Source organism: Anastrepha ludens, chromosome X (genome assembly GCF_028408465.1).
Source record: "Anastrepha ludens isolate Willacy chromosome X, idAnaLude1.1, whole genome shotgun sequence".
NCBI classification, from domain to species: Eukaryota; Metazoa; Arthropoda; class Insecta; order Diptera; family Tephritidae; genus Anastrepha; species Anastrepha ludens.
In genome coordinates, this window is record NC_071503.1 from 67,843,608 (window position 1) to 67,864,769 (window position 21,162).

The following is a 21,162-nucleotide window of genomic DNA, read 5'->3' on the forward strand; positions in this document are numbered from 1 at the left end:
CCTGTCGCCCCTTTTCCTCGGGATCGTCCTAGATGACGCTATGAGCTAATTGACCCTGCCGAAAGTTTTTGCTACGTTGGCTGAAGATGTCAACTGCAGACTAAACAAAGCAAGGGCGGCGTTCGGGCGAAGGCATACAGTATGGGTGAGTTCGCAAATCTCCAAGCGCACTAAACTGAAAATATTCAGCTCATGTGAGAAGTTTGTACTTTTGTATGGAAGCGAAACACCAACACTAGCACACAGAGGCTACAATCTTTCGTAAACAAATGCCTCCGCATCATCTGTAAAATATTCCGGCCGAACACCATCAGCAACAACGTACTGTGGAGATTAACGCATTAGGAGCCCATTTCATGGAAAATCAAATGCAGAAAGTGGCGATGGGTAGGTTACTCGCTTAGAAAACCATCAGATAGCTTCACGAGAATGGCACTGGACTGGCACCTGCAAGAAAGCAGAGGTCAAAGATCACTTGGCGAAGGTCGGTTCTGCAGATGCCGACATCACACAGGGCGGCATAAAAACAACAGCTGAGAACCGTGTACGATGGAAGAGTCATGTCGAGACCCTATGCTCCCACGCGAAATGAACAAGGATATTAAAAAAGCACTGAGAAAGCGTACGGTAAACGTACGAGTATGTATATTACATACAGATGTACATACATATATTCATTTGTATGTACGCTCAAATATAGCTTATTCAATTCTATAGCAAATTTGATTTGGTCAATTTTGAATTTTGGATGATTTTTGCATAAAATACTTTATAGTTGCTTTATTTAAATAAAGGGTTTTTCAATAAGGGCGGGTAGATGTTGAAGTGGAATAAAACAAGCTGTGTGTGAGCTATTGACAAAATTATTTTTTTATTTGAAAGGCGCATATATGCCATTAAGTGTGGAATATGACATCATTCAAATGCCCGCCTCGGCTTCTTACGGTGGAACGGATCCGAGTGGTGCAATTTTCAATGACTCTTCCGCATAGATCTGGCTGAATTTGAGCGATGGCTTGTGTTATGTTCACCTTTAGAGCATCGGTCGATTGTGGTTTATTTGCATGGACCTGAGACTTCAAGAAACCCCACAGGAAAAAGTCTAGCGGGGTCAAATCGCATGACCTTGGTGGCCAATTCACATCACCCCTGCGAGAGATAACCTTAGCTTCAAATCGTTCATGCAGAATGTCAATCGTGGCGTTTGCTGTGTAGCACGTAGCGCCGTCCTGCTGGAACCACATGTCGTCTAGGTCCATATGGTTCAATATGGGCCATAAGAAATTGGTTATCATCGTTGTGTAGCGCTCGCTGTTGACGGTGACCGCCTCACCAACGTCGTTTTCAAAAAAGTACGGACCAATGATGCCGCCGGCCCAAAATCCACACCAAACGGTCACTTTTTGAGGATGCATTATCACCTGTTGAACCTCGTGTGGAGTGGTGTCGTCCCATATACGGCAATTTTGTTTGTTAACACAGCCATTCATTCAAAAATGCGCCTCGTCACTAAAGATGATTTTTCGCCCAAAACTGGGGTTCTCTTCCAAACGATTCGAAGCCCAGTCAGCGAACAAACGGCGTTGTATAAGATCATCAACTTTGAGCTCCTGGGTCAGTTGGATCTTGTACGGGTGTAGGCCCAAGTCCCGACGCAAAATTCGCCTAGTTGAAGTCTGCGAAAGGCCAAGTTTTTGTGCACCGCGAGGAATAGACTGTCTCGGGTTCTGCTGTACACTTTCACGGACCGCGGCAATGTTCTTGGCTGATCTTGCGTTCCTTGAACGTACGGGTGTTGGCTGATTGTTTACTGACCGGGTCGTCTCAAATTTGGCCACCAAACGTTGAAGAGTCGACTTTGAAGGGCCACCACGTCTACCGAAAAATGGGCGCAATGCGCGCAACGTTTGCGTTAATGAACACTCATTTTGATAATAAAGTTTTATCATTTGAGCGTGCTGTTCAATCGTGTAACTTGCCATGATGATTTGGCATAAACAACTGAATAATAAACAAAAGATTTGAAACCTTTTACATGTTTATGTGGCATAAAAGTAGATAATTTTATACCAACCATACGTTACCATTAGACGTTCTATGCTTATATATCAAGAGATCAAAAATTTGACTTAATATTAATTTATATATGTACATATTTGTATTTATCTATTGTGTAACGGTTAACTAAAACATATGCCATTTATTTATCATTCAATCAATGAAATTTGCCGTCCCTCAGTCGACATTCCAAATATTGTACATACAAAAACAAAATATTATGTTTGGGAATAAGTTCGTAGCGCTCTTACCGAAGACTTTTATTTAAACAGAAAGAATAATTATGTTAATAAGTTTAACAATTATATATTTGCCTCTTCTTACCTTTCGACCAATTTGTTGATGCCGTGCCGCCAAAATCGCCTGGTCTGGTGTCAAAGAAGTGTTTGACCAAGTTTTGAAGGACTTCTATGTTATTGAAGGTAACGTCCTTCAAATTAATTGACAGAGAGCGGAAAAGATGGTAATCGGTCGATGCAAGGACCGGAGAATGCGGCGGATACTGAATGACTTCCCATTCAAACTTTCGAAGTGCGGTTTTGACGACTTGTGCAACATGGGGCTTGGCGTTGTCGTGAAGGAGTATGGTTTGACCATGTCGATCAGGTCTTTTCAGTCGAATAATCTGATTCACTCAGTATAGTTGCAAAAGTAGTAGATCCCCTTGTTGACCGTGGCATTCTTTTCGACCACTCCCAGTCTCAGTCCCACCAAACACATATCATGGTCTTCTTTGGATGAACATCCGGATTGACTGTCAGCATTGGCGTATCTCCTCGAGACACCCACCCACTCCATTCCTTGATTCATATTGATGTACGAGTATAGGTACCATTTCTCATCTTCCATGACGATTTGGTACAAAAAGCGCTGTTTATGACCACGTGTTACTCGTTGGCGGACGAGATGCTGAGATGCAATTTGAAGGAAACCTTCTTTGCTTTTTTCGTTGAGCTCGTGAGACACCCAGGCTCCTAATTTTTCGGTAAATCCCATTGAATGAAGGTGGCTGAGAATCGTTTTCTGATCGCAGTTCATTTACCGCCAATTCCCGACTGGTTTAGCGACCGTTCTTCGTCAAAAATGATTTGAAACGTTCTTCATCGAACTCTTCATCGAAGTCGCCATAAGCTTCTCTATATACATACGTCGCAAATATCCCGAGCTGCTTCGGCACCTTTTTGACCTCGATAAAAAGCAAAGAAGACCAAGCCTCCTGGGTATTGCATCTCTAAGCCTCAAAACTGCAAAAAATGAGTAACTCAAAAATACAATACAAATGAACACTTGGCTCAAAGAACGTTAATGTATAGCGAAGTCTCAATGACGGAAACGCATGGAATTTTGAGGGGTACTCGTTTTGCGTGCGTGGTTCACCACAGACATATTTTTCACTAAAAGTTAATAGAAATATACTCAACCGGTCAAATTAATTAGCGCTGTAGGCTAGCTACCGGCACTTTATTATAAAAAACAAATATGCTGAGCGCAGTAGTTACTTAGAAAGAGCAAATCATCCAAAAATATATACCTATATTATGTCATGTCTGTTAAAACTTTGTTGAATTCCCTTAAACCAGATCAAGTCCTTCATAGAGAATAGTTTAATTACCAGGCGCACAGGAAGATGGGTATGCAAATTCAAATATGTGAATTCATATACATAGGTATGTGTGAATGCGACTGCGTGCACTTGGCACAGCAAGAATATTACGGCTGGATACAGAAGCTTTAAATTAAAAAAATTGGCACTTTGGGCTTCATCCGAAGCCAAAATGTATGTACAGTAACCTCCAAATAAGCCGCACTCTGATTTCAGTGTTAGTTTCTAGCTTTGCAGCTATATACATACATACGTTTTTGTGCATTTTGTATCAAATGAAGAACTAAATACGTAAAGTAATATACTAATTACTATTTACCTACTATCAGAGAGCATAAAATAATTGTTTCGAAAATTTCTTATAGTATCGAAATTTCTGGGACAGAACTTTTTTATAAACAAGTTAGTGCTGTCCTCTGCAGTTTACTATACGCTCATGCGGGCACTTGGCAAACTAGCAACTGCGGTTGTCGAGCATTTAGAAGACATATTTACATACATACATTGATGCATACATATGACATATTGGCAAATATTTTTCTAGGAAAAATAGTTGATTTGGTTTCTTCAATCTTAGAAGTAAAATTTTATTATCATTGAGAAAAACTGGCAAATGGGCGGTTCGTTTTATGAATGAAAGTAAAGAAAGAAATATGAGCTTCCAAAAACTGTGCAGAGCCAACATACTAAAAAGAGAATTCACTGTAATCTGCTCTGTTAAAACTTTTACCACACCACGGCGGTGGTTAGACTTCATTTTAGATAATTCGCACAATTCGTAGCCCGTGAGACTTCTCTATACATTAACGTTCTCTGCTTGCCTTTTGCCAAACAGCAAAAAAATCGATGTAAAAAAAAGAAAATATAAAAACGCTATGAACTTATTCTTCAAACCAGTACCTTCATAGGCGACGAAGCAGCATTCTAAAATGTTCTTTAATACAAGAAAAACTATTTCATTCATAAGCGCAAGCGCATAGGTATTTCTGAAACCCAGGCTCATTAATTCATGAATAGAGCCCACCATATCTTCTCTCACACGCCTGAGTTGTCCATAAGCCTTTTTTTCTTGAGGAAGACAAAAATATTTGGTGAACCATCAATTTATGTCGTGGCAGTTTCCATATATATGTGCATATGTTTACACCAACATATGTATGTAAATATGTCTTCTAAATGCGCAACAGAATGGCGACAGTCGTAGCGAATGGTGATTGTTTTAGCTGCTAAACTTATAACTTTTAAAGGAACTCTAGTTTTATATGTCTTGTCGTTTGCAAGAACGCTTCTCGAATGAATTCTTTCTTAGAACGAATAACGACGTTAAATTAAATTGAATAATGAATAAAAATGAATAATGAATTCAGTGTGGCCAAGAGGATAGGTATAGGTGTGTTCCCGTACGGCACTTTCAGCTGTGTTCCCACACAACTCCACCCAAATGAAAACCTTATCTGGGAACCAATAAGGTTGAGTTTAATGCTCATGATTAATCCGTGGAGCGGGTTTCCACCTGTTGTACGGGGAGGCTCGTTGAGGCGCAAGGCTGCTGCGAACTCCCTGATCTGATGAGAATGCGTCGGCCCAGTGGTTGGTATTAAAGTTTTTGACGGAATGCTTGGCTGCCGTGAGGTTGGAAGGATTATCCAACAATTCCGGAAGGGCTTGAGAATGGCTGTAAATTTGTTGGTTTGAGTAAGTACTGTGATGGCCGTGAATGATTCTTGTGGAGGTGAGGTGGAGTCTGCGGGGGCGGCAGATGAGCTTGAGACTGCGAGTGCGGCAGATGAGCTTGAGGCTGCGGGTGCGGCAGATGAGCTTGAAGGTGGGGTAGCCGAAATATCCGCGCCGGTATTGACGAGGAGTTTCGTACCTGTTGTACGGTAATATAGGAATCATCGACGAGGAATTGGCTTGTCACCAGTATCCGCCGTATCTACTGAGGGCGACTGGCGTTTTTGTAGAAGGCACAAGGCTGCGTGCACTTGTTGGCACGTGCGCCGAATCTCCGATGATAACAGCATGTGGATGTTGGTTTTGCCTTTTCTATGATGCGTGTTGGTAAGTCGTAGGGGTCACCAATTATGTGGGGGAATAGAGCCCCCAAATCTACTTTTTATTTTATATTACAACTATTTATTTGTGATGTTTAATTCAAGACTGTTAAGATAAAAACTTATAACTTATAAAGGAACTCTAGTTTTATATGTCTTGTCGTTTGCAAGAACGCTTCTCGAATGAATTCTTTCTTAGAACGAATAACGACGTTAAATTAAATTGAATAATAAATAAAAGTGAATAATGAATTCAGTGTGGCCAAAAGGATAGGTATAGGTGTGTTCCCGTACGACACTTTCAGCTGTGTTCCCACAGAAGCATACACTAATGATGTAAACAAAAGCCGCCGTTAGCTTAAATCAAGTTTACGTCTTCGTCATTGCGTACTATTGAAAATTTTAAATCCATTTCTCTTTGTTCTCTTATAGAAGATATATACATAATTAAAATATATGTATCTTCACGTATGAGATTATCCAATTAACAAAAAAATATACGAAATAAGTAAAATAGCCGTAGAGTTAGAAATTTACTTTGAAACAAGATTGCTGCAGTGTCTTCTCAGCGGGCACAAAAAAAAGTTTACTGTCCGAAACATATACGTATTTGAAATGCTTCAGAAAAAAACATATTTTTATCTCATTTTAGACTTAATTTTATCGCAAATATAAACGCTGTGAAACCCCAAAAAAGAAGATGAATATCAAGAATTCAGCGTAGTCTAGCTCACTATTGAAAAAATTGTTATCAAAATTCATTAATTTTTGTTGTTCATATTGAGCGTTTATTCCTAATGTTTAAGAGTAAAGCCATCCGTGGTCGCCTTTATTACTCTACATGAGTATTTTTCGTATCTTTATGTAAAAAGGAGAGGGGAAATATGTTTGAGTTTGAAAAATAATTTTTGTTCGAGATTGTGACTCTTTGTTATTATTTACGAACATATTGCGTGACTCATTTTTGTGAAGTATGACAATAATTCAGCATCATGTGGACTGAACAGGAATTTAAAAAATATGGCATGTTGTGGTACAAACTCAGCATATGTTTTAGAGGATTTACAAGATCCTTAGATGCTCGGCACCAGGTCGAAATCCTGATACCGGCATCTCTGTACATTCACTTTTTATTTTTTTTTTATTTTACTATTATTTTTTTGATAATATATTTCTGAAAATCTTCATAAAAATATAAACGTTACTTTTAATTATGTTATTAAATTATTTATTAAAAAATACGCATATATGTAGATTACATTTATATGCATATGTACGTACATATATATTGCTTACAATAGAATTGTTCCGAATTTGGCAAATGGTGATATTTTTGCTTTGGCGAGTGCTTGCCGGTGCATATACATATAAAGGATGGTTAAGTTTCAAGGGCAGGTGTTGATTTTGAATAAAATACAATTTGTTTAGGAAATTATGGTCATGCACACCTCCATCCGATGGTCCAAATTTTCGATGACGCTGAGCCATAATTGAGGTTCTATGCCATTAATGTGCCGAATTATCTCGTCCTTTAGCTCTTGAATTGTTGATGGCTTATCGACGTACACCTTTTCTTTCAAATAACTTTAAGGAAAAAAGTCCAACGGTGTCAAATCACATGATCCTCGGGGCCAATTGACATCGCCGCGACGTGAGATTTTCGCGCAAAAGAGCCATTGATTCGTTAGCTGTGTGACAAGTGGCACTGTCCTGTTGAAACCACATATCGTCCACAACCATATCTTCCAATTCGGGCCATAAAAAGTTCGTTATCATCTCACGATAGCGAACACTATTGATAGTAACTGCCTGACCGGCCTCATTTTGGAAAAAATACGGTCCAATGATGCCGCCGGCCCATGAACCGTACCAAACAGTCACTCTTTGTAGGTGCATTGGTTTTTCGGCAATCACTCTTAGAATATCATTCGCCCAAATGCGACAATTCTGCTTATTGACGAATCCACTGAGGTAAAAATGTGCCTCATCACTGAAGATGATTTTCTTCGAAAATTGGTCATTCACTGTTGCCATTTCCTGCCACCATTCTGACCAAGGACAACGCTTTAGTTCTTGAGTCAATTGCACCTTGTAAGCGTGTAAATGTAAGTCTTTATGAATAATGTTCATCAACGACGAGCGTGAGAGGTGGAATTGTGGGGCACGACGACGAGTTGAGGTGCACGGCTCTTCAACCACACTATCGCGAACAGCAGCAATATTTTCTGCAGTACGAGCTGCACGAGCATGCACTGGTGTTTTCACATCTCCTACAGACCCGGTTTGCTCAAAATTTTGCACAATTTTTCCGATTGTACGCACATTTGGACGATTAAATTGTCGGAAAAATCTCGAAGTGTGCGATATGCATTTTGATTTGAACGCCCGTTTTCATAACAGGCTTATTATTTAACGCGTTGCTCGATTGTGTATCTTTCCATGGTTCAAATTGAATCAGTCTGAAATTGAAAAATGTTAAATGAAGAACTTGACGTTTAGGCGGGGTTCACATTCAACATCGCCCTTGAAATTTAACCACCCTTTACATATGTCTGCCTACTCATATGTATGGATTAGCGATAGGGGATATTGACCGACTTTTATGTACGTCCATTTATGGAGCAACATCAAGATGCACATCACAAATGGGAGGAAGAGCTCGGCCAAACACCCAAAAAGGGTGTAAGCTTCCCTTCTTCTTAATTGGCGCGATTACCACTTACGCGATTTTGACCGAGTTTTGCAAAGCGCGCAAGTCGTTTCTTTCCCGTGCTAACCAGCGCAGACTCTTTCTCTCGAACACTTCAAGCGACGTTTCATCGCCCACGCTTCTGCGTCTTACGTTATCACGGGCATGATGTTCGTCGAGAGAGGACTTTACTACTCAATTGCCTACTTAGTCCAAAGTAGCACTTGTTGGTAAGAGAGATTCTACGTTGGATTTCTAGGATGACATGTTATCGGTGTTAATGCTGGTTCCTAAATATACGAAGTTCTCCGCGAGGGTAGACACCTTGTCGTGGTGCGGGGGCTTAGTCGAATCATTAATCAGGCCTTATCATTGGATGGCAGTGGGTTCGTTTAGGTACATTCCAGTAATAAACGACTTCACTCCATTCCTATGGTTCGGACTGTCTTTTTGAACGATGATCAAGTTCTGCCAACCGGAGGAGCAAACCTCTTGAAAAAAACTTTGGGTTGGAACAAGGTGTAATACGACCCGTGCTGAGGTTCAACCTGGCTGGGGACCCAGGTAAAAAATAGCCCAGTCGTGAACGGAGTGCTCCGGGTACCTGGCGACCATCGGTTCTATCTAGCCTTACCTGTGCAGGTAAAATGGAGAAGAATTTAAATAAACACATTTCTAACAAGGATGTCGGTTATCCCAAAAAACCGACGAAGGTGAACCCGACTGCTGCCACAGCTGTGAGGAAGGTTATGGTCAGACCGCCATTAATAGGAGACAGAGGGGGCTTGAGCGATAGGGCTGGTCCCAGTACGAGTACTGCAGGAGGCAGCGGGGGACGAGGAGGCTTGGGAAAACCGGTATCAAACCGATCAACACCAGGAGTTACGGGATCAACTCTGCTTAGGGCGAGCAATCCCCATTTCACCTCAACCTCTTTCAGGGCGAAGTGCTATTGTAGGGCAGACGGGACAGGCTAAACATGTCCGTCCCTCTAAGCAAAGCTACTACAAGAAAAAGGCGACTAGTAGGGTCTTATTTAAACTAGGAGAAGTAGCAACAGAACATCTAACAGAAGAACAGGCTAAATCGCTGGAATGGGCAAAGGGAGTAATATCATACTGGGGAAACCGGCGGGTGCTACTTCTAAAAGGCAGCGTTCTGCAGAGAAAGCAGAAGAAAAGGTCGCCAAAAATACCCAACGTTCAGTGAGGTCGCAAAAGGCGGCGTTGCGATATTGGCCGTTATTGACAAGGGAGAGGAGGAAGGGAAAATTCCTAAGGAAAAATGGAGGTGGATTGAGGAGGTTATCGCCGAAATTTACCTCCAGATCCTAGAGGAACACCTCCGACCCCATCCCCTTTGGGATGACGCAGGCTGGTATCAAGGTAGAGCAAAGCGAAGACGTTAAAACAGCCACGCTCTACAGGTTGGCAGTAGCCAGGATGGGAGAGGTTTGGCCGGGAGCCAAACTCGAAGCGGTTAGTAAGGAAGAAATTCCAAGCAGACCTCGAGCTCGGGTTTGGATTCCGGCAGAGCCGAACAAAATCGAGCAAATGTTCAAAACATGTAACACCGACCTGCCAACTCACAGCTGGAGGATAGGGAAAGTAGAAGAGCCAATAGAGGGAAGAAGACAAGTGATGCTCATCCTCAATGGAGAATTTCTGGCCCCACTGGCGCAAAAAAAATACTGTTGTAAGGTTCGGGTTTGTTGACGCAACCATTCGGATCTATCGCAGCGACGAACCGGCATTGGACTCAGATGAAGAGGGTGACAAAGCCGGCTTGCGTAGCGATACGGAAGAAGGGTTGGTCTGCAGCCAGAGCTCAACCGATTCCGAGAAGCTGATCGGTGTGGGGCCGCTTTTCAACGAAGAGGATCTCCTCGCTGACACTGAGGGTGGGGAGATCTCGGAGGAGGACGTTGATGCCACGATGGTAGAGACGAAACGGACAGATTCACATGAAGCTGATCCAAAGAAATCTCCACCCCTCTAAACTTGCGTCCGCGCAGCTTTCCGTCCGCTTGGCTGCCGGTGGACTTGACGTAGCCCTCATTCAAGAGTCATGGATATGCGGGAACAAAATCTGTGGGCACGGAGTGAAGGGCTTCAAGCTAATTGCCGTACAAATCACAGGTAAAATCCGCAGCTGCATTTTAGCTACAAATAATATCAATATTTTCTTGCTTCCACTGCTCAGTAGCGGCAACTTGGTGGCGGCAAGCATCGAGCTTGGGAAAACCGGCTTTCGGCTAGCCTCCGCCTATATGGCCCACGAAAAAGAAGCCCCGCCGGAAGAGGTTCGCGTGCTCCTGAAAGAGGCAACTTTGAAGAACAAACACCTGGTTGTCTCCTGCGACGCAAATGCATATAACACCCTGTGGGGGAGGAGCGACACTAACGCTAGAGGTGAGTCCTTACTTGATTTTATCTTAGAAAGCCAAATTAGTGTGTTGAATTTAGGTTCCGAGACCTTTGTCACAATAAATAGAGGAAGTTCTGGATATCACCCTGGCTTCCGACAGGTTTTCCAACTATGTTAAGAGATGGCGCGTTTCAAACGAAAACTCGTTCTCAGATCAGCGATACATCGAATTTGAAATCGACATTAGATCCCCCGAAGTCGGTAAGTTTAGAAATATACGAAAAACCGACTGGGGAGTTTACAATAATAAACTAAACACTTTACTGCCCAAGGTAGCCCCCAAAGACCCCACTATATGTGGAGAGATGGATAAATTGGTTAATCAGGTAACTATAGCAATGAATATCTCTTTAGCAGCTAGCTGCCCGGCTGTTAGGCCCAGAGGAAAGTCTAACCCACCTTGGTGGACCAAGCCACTAACCTCGCTACAAAAGTACCATAGAACGTTATTCAACCTCGCCAAGGCCACGAGAAGGTCAGAGGACTTGCAAGCCTATAAGGCCGAACTGAAAAAGTATAAGAAAGCAGCCAGAACTGCGCAACGAGAATCCTGGCAAAATTATTGCAAAGGAATTGAAACTTCAGAAGCGGCCAAATTAAGAAAAATTCTTTCAAAGACGCCATGTAACCTAGGCTATCTATAAGGTCAAGGGAATACATGGACTACACCAAGTGCGGAATCATTAAGTCTTGTACTAGATACACACTTCCCAGGAAGCAAGCCGATGGAACAAAATGAGTCTGCTAATCATGAAAAGCTATCCAACTTCGGAAGTCTATAAGTGACAAACGCAAAGATTAAATGGGCTAACAACACCTTTGGTCCATATAAATCACCTGGACTAGACGGTATCTATCCTGTGGAACTGCAGAAATCACGGGATATTGCCTCACCGATTATTAAAATCATAATTGGAAGTTGTCTTAACATGGGCTACATTCCGCTAGGATGGAGAGAGACAAAAGTCTCTTTCATACCCAAGGCAGGCAGGTCCTCACACACTAACCCCAAAGACTTCAGACCAATTAGTCTTACGTCTTTTCTTCTCAAAATTCTAGAGAGGATAGTGGACGAGTACATACGGGGCGCTATACCAAATACGTCACTGCATACGCAGATGACATAGCAGTTGCTGTTAAAGGCAGATATCCTAACACCCTCATGGACATTCTGCGCTCAAATATGGTCACGCTTAGGAGTTGGACTGAGAGTAGGGGACTCGCTATAAATCCCGCAAAAACAGAAACAATTATTTTCACAAGAAAACATAGGCTTCCTATAATCTCCCCGCTGGTTTTCAAGGGTGTGGAGATTCCTTTGAGAGGGAATGTTAAGAACTTAGGACTCATATTAGATAGGAGACTTACATGGAAACCTAATACCGAGGAAAGAGTACAAAAGGCCAACGTTGCATTATATACTTGCAAAAGAGCGGTCGGTATTAAATGGGGGTCAACACCTCGCGTTACGCATTGGCTATATACTTCGGTAGTTAGACCAATCTTAATATATGGAATACTTGTATGGTGGCCATCTACTCTAAATGCGAGTTACGCTTAAATCATGAGTAAGGTCCAAAGAACAGCCATTTAATGCAACTCTGGTGCTTTAAGGACTACCCCAAACAAAGCGCTAGAAGTGCTAATTAATTTACCTGCACTTAATCTCGGAGGGAAAAAACGTCGCCGCCGCCTCGGTGCTTAGACTCAAAAGAATGGCGCTATGGAAAAAACGGAGGCTTGGCCGCGCCTGTATTTTGCATACTCTGAACATTCACAAACAAGAAATAGACTATTCTACTCCTAGACTTACCTTCGACAAGCTCTTCATGTCAAGTATACCGTCAAGAAGGGAGTGGCAAACACCAAGGCCATGGAGAAGGGGGGAATTAAACTTTTATACAGACGGTTCCAAGCTAGACGATAAAGTTGGCTATGGAGTATTTTCGAAATAATAAAGACTGGAACTATCCGCTCGATTACCTGACTACTGCAGCGTCCATGAGGCAGAGGTTCTAACCATAAAAGAAGTGGCTACATACCTAAATCTGCATGCCGTAGCAAAAACGACTATAAATATATTCTCGGATAGCCAAGCGGCCATTAAATCAATGAATGCGCCTATACGAAGATCAAAGGTTGCACAGAAATGCCGAGCAGCCCTAAAATATATTAGCGTCGTATTCAAGGTCAGCCTTATTTAAGTTCCGGGACACAGAGATATTGAGGGAAACTGTAAAGCTGATGAGCTAGCTAGAAAAGGTACTGCCCTTCAACTGTTCCGTGATAAAAGTACCATTGGAATACCTTTGGCCACGAGTAAATTAATAATAAAAAACAACATTACCCAAGAGGCCAATAGATCATGGAAAGAAGATACATGCGTAACAGCCAGGCTACTATGGCCGCAAATAAACAAGAAAAGGACAAAGGAATTGCTTAGCCTCTCAAGAGAAGGTATCTCGCAGGTCGTGGCTTGTGTCACCGGCCTCTGGCTATTTGGAAGGCATTCTTTGAGACTGGGAGTATTCTCCCATGAATATTGTAGAAGCTGTAGAGGTGAGAAGGAGGAAGAAACAGTAGAGCACTTCCTTTGCAATTGTCCAGCTAAATTAGCTAAAATCAGAGCAGGTGTCTAGGTAAACACTTTTTTAATTGTCTTACAGAACTATCTGGCGCGGAGATTAGACCAATCCTGCGCTTCATAAGAGGCTCAAAATGGTTTCATGAAAGTAAATAAACAAGGTTCCCGTGTCGCACCGTGGCATCACAACGGACCTGTGAGGTCTAAGTGAGTTGGTCATACGGACCGACTACCACCATAACCAAACCTCACCTAAATAAACGAAGTCTTTTACAACATCGAAATCACAACTTTCAAAAGTGGCGTGGGTGCCAATACGCGAGAACGCCGACTATTTGTTTGTACCGGTGTCCCGGTACTCCGTATTGTCCTCGTTCACCAAAAGACCAATTCGCTTTGCCTCTTTAACCAGTTTTGAGAAGGCAGAACTAAAAGGGCGGTTGTTAAGGCCGATGATGTCAATATCATCTGCATACGCCAACAATTGTACGCTTTTATTAAAGAAATGTCCCTGAGCAAATAAGTTCTGCGGCTCGTACGATCCTTTCCAACATCAGGTTAAAGAAGTCACACGACAGCGAGTCCCTCGTTTGGTATCAAACGGCTCGGAGAGGTCCTTCCCATTTCTGATGGCGCTGCTGGTGTTGAGCAACGTCATCTTACATAGCCGTATTAGTTTTGCGGGGATACCAAATTCAGACATCGCGGCATACAGGTAACTCCTTTTCGTACTGTCGAATACAGCTTTGAAATTGACAAAAAGATGATGCGTATTACCTTCACCAAGGATTGGCGTAATGCGAATATTTGGTCGATGGTAGACTTTCCAGGTCTAAAGCCACACTGATAAAGTCCAATCAGTGGGTTTATGGTGGGCTTCAGGCTTTCACACAATACACTCCCTAGAATCTTATAGACGTATTGAAAAGACTAATTTGTCGATAGTTGGAACAGATTGCCGGATCAACCTTCTTATAGATTGGGCAGAGCACACTTAAATTCCAATCGGCAGGCATACTTTCATCTACCATATTTTGCCTTGAAGTTCAGCCGGCACCCGCGGCTTTGTTGCTCTTTAGCCGCGTTATCGCTATTCACATTCCCTGTGACATGCGCAGCTGTCTCTATTTAACAAGTCCAAGAAGTACTCCCCTCCCCATAATTTAAGTATGCTCTGGATGTCAATCACCAGATCAGCAGATCTTTCTTCTTAGAGGAAAACACCCCGGTATTAAAACCTTCTGCAAGCCGCCGAACTTTCTGATACGTCGCTCGTCCTTTCTTAGCTATCGGTAGCGATCCCACATAACTCGCGTTTCGCCCAATCGCAACGTGGCTTAATTGGCAGCATCCTTTCCATTGTGATTGCAGCTTTTCGATGTCGAGCATTTTTTGCGTAGGTATGTTAGTTTTTTGCTGCGCAGAGGTCTGTGCGTAATTTGGCTGCAACAAGGTAATGTTCCGAGTCGATGTTGAGTCCTCGGATCGTACTATGTACATCTAAAACACTAGACGCGTGTCTTCAATATATCACAACTTGATCGATCAGGTTTCGCGTTTTTCAATCACGAGACGGCCATGTAGCTTGGTGTATTTTCTTACGCTAGAATCTAGTGTTGTAGACTACCATGTTTCGGACCCCGGCGAAGTCGATCAACCTCTGTCCCTTACCGGATGATTCATTATGCAGCCTAAATTTTCCGACTATGGGACTTAAAGTTCCCTCCTTGCCCAACCTGGCGTTGAGGTCGGTTAACACGATTTTTATGTCGCGGCGGGGGCAGCGCTCATAAGAATCTTCCAGGCGCTCATAGAAGGAATCTCTTGTCGCATCGTCCTTTTTATCCGTCGAGGCGGGGGCGCAAATGAGCAAGGGTCAAAAGCCCAGCGCACAACCAGATATCCTTGATTACTTCGCCCTCTCACATTAGCTCGCTCCCGAATTGGTGTTCGGAAGCTACCCGGAGGATACTTGGGCTAATCCCGAAAATTGTGAGCTGCTTGAACCATATGTAGAGGAGTCGTCGTGGCCACTCCCAAGTGAATGGCGATCAGGAACTTTTCCTACTTGCGTGGTCTTCTACATGTAGAACCATCCTCCCAGGGAGTGGGTTTAAGCACCGAATATATATATATATACATATACATATGTACGCTCATATGTATGTATGAATCAGGGATGGGAAGTATTATCCGACTTATCTGTACGTACATATGTATGGATTAAGGATAGGTAAATATTGTCGCAGGGAATAGTGAATGCTTTTTAGGATATGTGTTTGTTTCGCTACATTCTACGTTTGGTAATATCATTACTTACTGAATGCATAAAGATGCGCAAATCATCGCGCCGAGTAATATAGGCGATCAATGATGCTCGTAAACCCAAATAGTAAAGACTCAATATAAACAGTGGGCGAAAATTAATGATTGTCGATAAAAATTATTTCCTTTATGAGCTAGACTACGCTGAATCCTTTGTATATTTAGTTTATCATAGCTTTCACATTCTCGAGGAAATTAAGTTTTAATTGAAGGTTAAAAATGTTTTTTCTAACGCATTTCAACAATTCAAATACGTCTATATTTTCGACAATAAAATATTTTATTTGTACCCGCGAAGAAGACACTGTACGACGCAGCCAAGCAAGCTGTAAAATGTAATATATATATGTAAACATAGATACGCTACAGTAAAGAAAAAAGCAGCAATTTGGTTTCAAAGTAAATTTCTAATTTCAGTTTAGACAGTCATCATTCGCTACGACTGTCGCCATTCTGTCGTGCATTTATAAAGTATACGTATACGGTTCGCCAAATATTTTTGTCTTCCTCAAGAAAAATTGGCTTATGGTGCTCATGCTGCAAACAGTCACCGACGTAAACGCAGTCCCCTGTCAGCTGTTACGATCAAACTAATGAGAGCCCCATGTAAATGAAAAATTACTTCCCTTCCGTATCGCAGTATCGTAGATTTGATCGCAGGATTTTTGAAAATTCCACTGAAACCGTGTCAGCTGATTGCTCTCTCACTACACAGTGCTGCCAAACAGTACATTTCGAAATCATTTACAAAATCAACTTGGAAAAATTTCAATTTTTGTTAAAATAAGTTAAAAACAATGTGGAATAATGTTAGTTATAGATAAATGAACAATTTGCATTTGTTGGTTTTTGGCTTTGGTTTATTAAACAATGAAAAATTGTAACTGATAACACGGATGTGTGAAAAATTGTGTAAGCAAAACTATCAATGGCAACATTGTGTAAATACAACCAAACACATACACACACAAGCCGATGTATTGTGTAAATATGTAACTAAAAGAACGCAGTTGTTCTCTTCGAGATGAGTTTTGCTCAAATTTGTGTTCTCTAGGGCCTGCGGTAAGGGACCACGATACGTCGGTCACTGATTGCAGCATCACACTCACCAACGTAAACGTACGCCCGTATCAGCTGACACCATGAAACTAATGAGCCACCTATGTAAATGAATTCTCACCACCGTTTCGTTCCGTAGATCGTTGTTTCATGGTGTCAGCTGATACGGGCGTACAGGCGTACGTTCGCGTTTTTTTTCGTGTAGTCAACATGTCAGTGGAGTTACGAAGTTCCAAAAAGGAGATATTTCTAATAGGGGACGTAAAACATCAAATCACCGGGCAAGTACTGGCAGTTTTGTTCTATAATATTCGTGAAGTGAACTTAAGTGTCAATGAAAGTGCAAATCTCACCATTCGTGAGTGTATAATTTATTGGGGAAAGGCACGTATACCGACCAGATCAATATCTAAATGTGTTAAGAAACTAGTTAACTTATACCAAGTTTGGAGTGAATTGCAAAAAAATGCGAAAAAAACTCAAGAAATGTTGGAACAGCGTCGAAAGGAGTTTGTTTCAAACTTAAAGAATTTGTTTGACATTGCACATGCCGATGCTCTTCAATCGATTAAAATAAATGAAGATAAGATCTTCTTACAGCGCCAAAGAGAACCAGGTCGGCCCGGTCACTTAGCCGGAGTGGACAAAAAACTAACAAACAAAGAGGAAAGGACGCGCCTTAGAATCATCGAGGAGGAAAAGCGACGTGCAAAAAATTTTTCATCCTTAGCCCCATCAACATCATCTTGCGAACCACCACTAAGAAAAATCCTCTTCTGATTGTGAAATAATAGAATTAGAAGAAAATAGGCCCAGCGCAAGAGAAGCCTCCTCTCAGCCCGATAAAACTTCTATGCGGAAAAATATCATAACTCGCAAGTTAGTTGCCGCATTACACAGGTGTCAGTTAAGTGTGAGGGATTCTGTCTTTATAATTGAAGCTACTATTGAGGCTCTGGGGCACAATACGGATGAATTCCCTATAAGCAAGTCCTCCATCCATAGAGTTCGTACGGAAATGAAGCTATAAAAATTTATTTTCAAAACAAGGTCCCGGACACGATAACTGTCCACTGGGACGGAAAACTTTTGCCAGCTCTAAATTCACGTAAAAGTAAAGAAGAACACCTACCGGTAGTTATTACATATGATAATAAAGAACAAATTATTGCTGTTCCTAAATTGGATAGCTCGACAGGAAGGGAACAGGCAGACGCAGTTTGGGATGCTATTACGAACTGGAACCTTGAAGACAAAGTGCAGATTCTCTGTTGTGATACTACTGCTTCTAACACAAGCCGCATAAATGTAGCATGTGTGCTTCTCGAACAATAACTGGGTAGAGAAGTGCTTATTTTTGCTTGCCGTCGTCACGTTTACGAATTAGTACTTAAAGGCGTGTTCGAAGCAATAATCAGTCAAGTAACTACAAGCCCAGACATCCCATTATTCAAGAAATTCCGAGAAAACTGGAAAAATATCGATCCCGAGAAAAAACAAAGCTGTACAGAAAAGCTATCTTGTTTTAATGTTTCGAAAATTGACACACTGCTAGAATTCTGCAAAACTGAATTAACCAAAGAAATCGTTAGAGATGACTATCGCGAATTAATTGAGCTTTCAATTATATTTCTTGGCGGAGATTCAGAGAAGAAATTTAAGATTCGGCACCAGGTGCTATACACCAGGCTCGATGAATGGCGAGAACCATTTATTCGATAAAAATATCGTTACTTAGCTCTCAATTCAGATTTCAAACAAGGATAAGGCAGCTCTGTTGGACGTATGTCTGTTCATCGTGACATCCTACGTAAAACCCTGGCTCAAATGTATTTTAGCAGTAAAGGCGCCGTATCAGGATTTGTGTTTTTTGAAGGCCATGAAAAATTACGAAACAATAGACAAAAGCATTTCAAAAGCAGCTTTGCAGAAGTTTTCGGCATTTTTGGTATTTGACAGGTGAAGTATCTATTGGGCTTTATTTGATGATGATGTCAATCTAGAAACTAAAGTAAAAATGATTGCTAACTTAACTAGAGAAAACCCAACAGAAGAACTCTGTGGCCCACTTTTTGGTACGTTAATTAAGCCTTGATAGGTATAATTGATAACTGATCTATCTGTTTTAATTTCAGAGAAAAACATTGATGACTTCGTCTCTGTCAAAAGCAAGTTCCTGTTTAATCGACTCCAGATTGACGACAGTTTTCTGAACAAGTGCCCCTCTTCGTGGTCAAATGATGAATCGTTTCTACAGGCTAAAAATAAGCTGCTAGGACTGAAATCAGTTAATGATACGGCAGAAAGAGCGGTTAAGTTAATGCAAGACTTCCATGGTTTGATCACTGTTTAAGAGGAGCAAAAACAATTTTTATTACGTTCCGTACAAGAACACAGACAGGTATATCCCGACTGTAAAAAGCAAACTTTGAAAAGAAAATTTGATGATTGATGTCCCTTTTATAATAAAAAGAAAATAAATACCAAATATGTTTTTTATTTATTTAATTAATCTAAAAATTCAATTAAACTTTTTTCTATTGTGAGCCTATAGCTTTCATACTAACTTTTAAACTTAAAGTTTGACGTCAAGTCGGCACGGGTTAATCACATCCGATCTCAATAATATTTTATATTTAAGTTTTTAGAGTCAAATGAAAAAAAATAAAGGGTATGCGTATTGAAATTCCGAAAAAAAAATTCCCCCTTGTAGCCTAGGACACCCTAATGTATGTATATATGCACATAGTATATAAGTCAATAACACATTGACAGCCGGCAACGTACGAGACATTCAATGCCTGAGCGCCGGCAACATAAGGGGGCGTCCATAAATTACGTGAGGTGTTTCTTTAAATTTTCTGAACCTCCCTCCCCCCCTGGTGAGATGTCGTGAAATTTTATTCAACCCCCTCCCCCATCCCCCAATCTCAATGAGATTTTTCAAAATGTGGGTTTCTTATGTAAACGCGTTGGATTGTTATTGTAAAAAAAAAAAAAATTTGCTTCGTGCTTTTATTTACGACTAGTTAAGACTAGTAATCAATATTGCTGAGAGTTATAAGTGTAATAAAAATTTAACAATAGAAGACTTAAATCGTAACTACTGCGATTAAAAAAAGAATATCTACTCTAATTCAGTCCATGGAGAATCATGCGCGGTTTCAAGAGAGACTATTGGGACCAACATGTCCATATGATTTTCAGTAAAATCAGGAGCATATGATCAACTTCGTTCTAATCTAGCCACTCTAAGCCGTTGACGCTTGCGCACAGTAACTCATTAGCTCATCTTGTGACAATCCGTCAGGGACGCACTTTGCGGAACATACGCGCTTGCTTAGCTGGTGCAATGTGAGCTGCTCTCCTGTGCTCTGCAGCTCTTGTGATAGATGCGAAGTAAATACCGCATGTACTGCAGCATATTTTCTCTAAATCATCACGTATACTTGGGCAATAGAGATCAATAGGCGTGCTGATGAAGGCATTCAGCGGTTGAATCGGTACGCGTATTAGAAATGGAGCAAATGATTTTCCGTCATGTTCTTTAAAGTCCGGAATTGTCAAACGTCAACCTGAGTGATAAGGCGTTCGGCTCATAGTGGCGCGAAAACAACCGACGGGCTACACTGTACCGCAAATTCAGATTAAATTGAGCTATTTGGTATAAAACAAATATGGTGGTTTGACAGTAGTAATGTATAACGTCGAAGTATGAATGAAATTATTTTCTTTCGAACGAATTAGTGAATGATCTTAATCATACTACGATTACACTTGAGATTAAATCTTAAGCATGTACAATTTTTTTGTTTCAATCAGAAAAAAAATTGCGTGATATTTGCCGAGCCCCCCCCCCCCCCCCCCCCCCCCCCCCCCTCTCTCTCCAACGTAAGATTAGATGAGATTTGACTCGACCCCTTCCCCCCTTAAACATCTCACGTAATTTATGGAGGCCCCCTTACCAAGAAATAACAGTGTTTTTGTAAGCAATACCACTCAAAATTTAAATGGCAATGGGAATGACTTCATATAATTTAGGCTTGGCAGCGAATGGGTTGACCTTAACTGCATCAGCAATCAAGTTGACAAATGTGTTCCCCCCGGTTTCAGAACAGAATAACGTGTGTGCATATTGTAGTGGACCTTAAGTTCAGTCACTATAAAGATCAATGTAACAGCGCTTCTACTTGCCGCATGTATAAATAACGTCATCACACCCTTTTGCACGGTGCCGTACCTTCAAGGACTGTTACGCCTGCAACGCGTCCCATCCGTTGTGCATTGCTGACGCCACATCAAAGGTAAGTGCAAGCGCTTTTAAACTTCCAGCAAGCGCCGACGCTGCACGCGTCTCTTCATG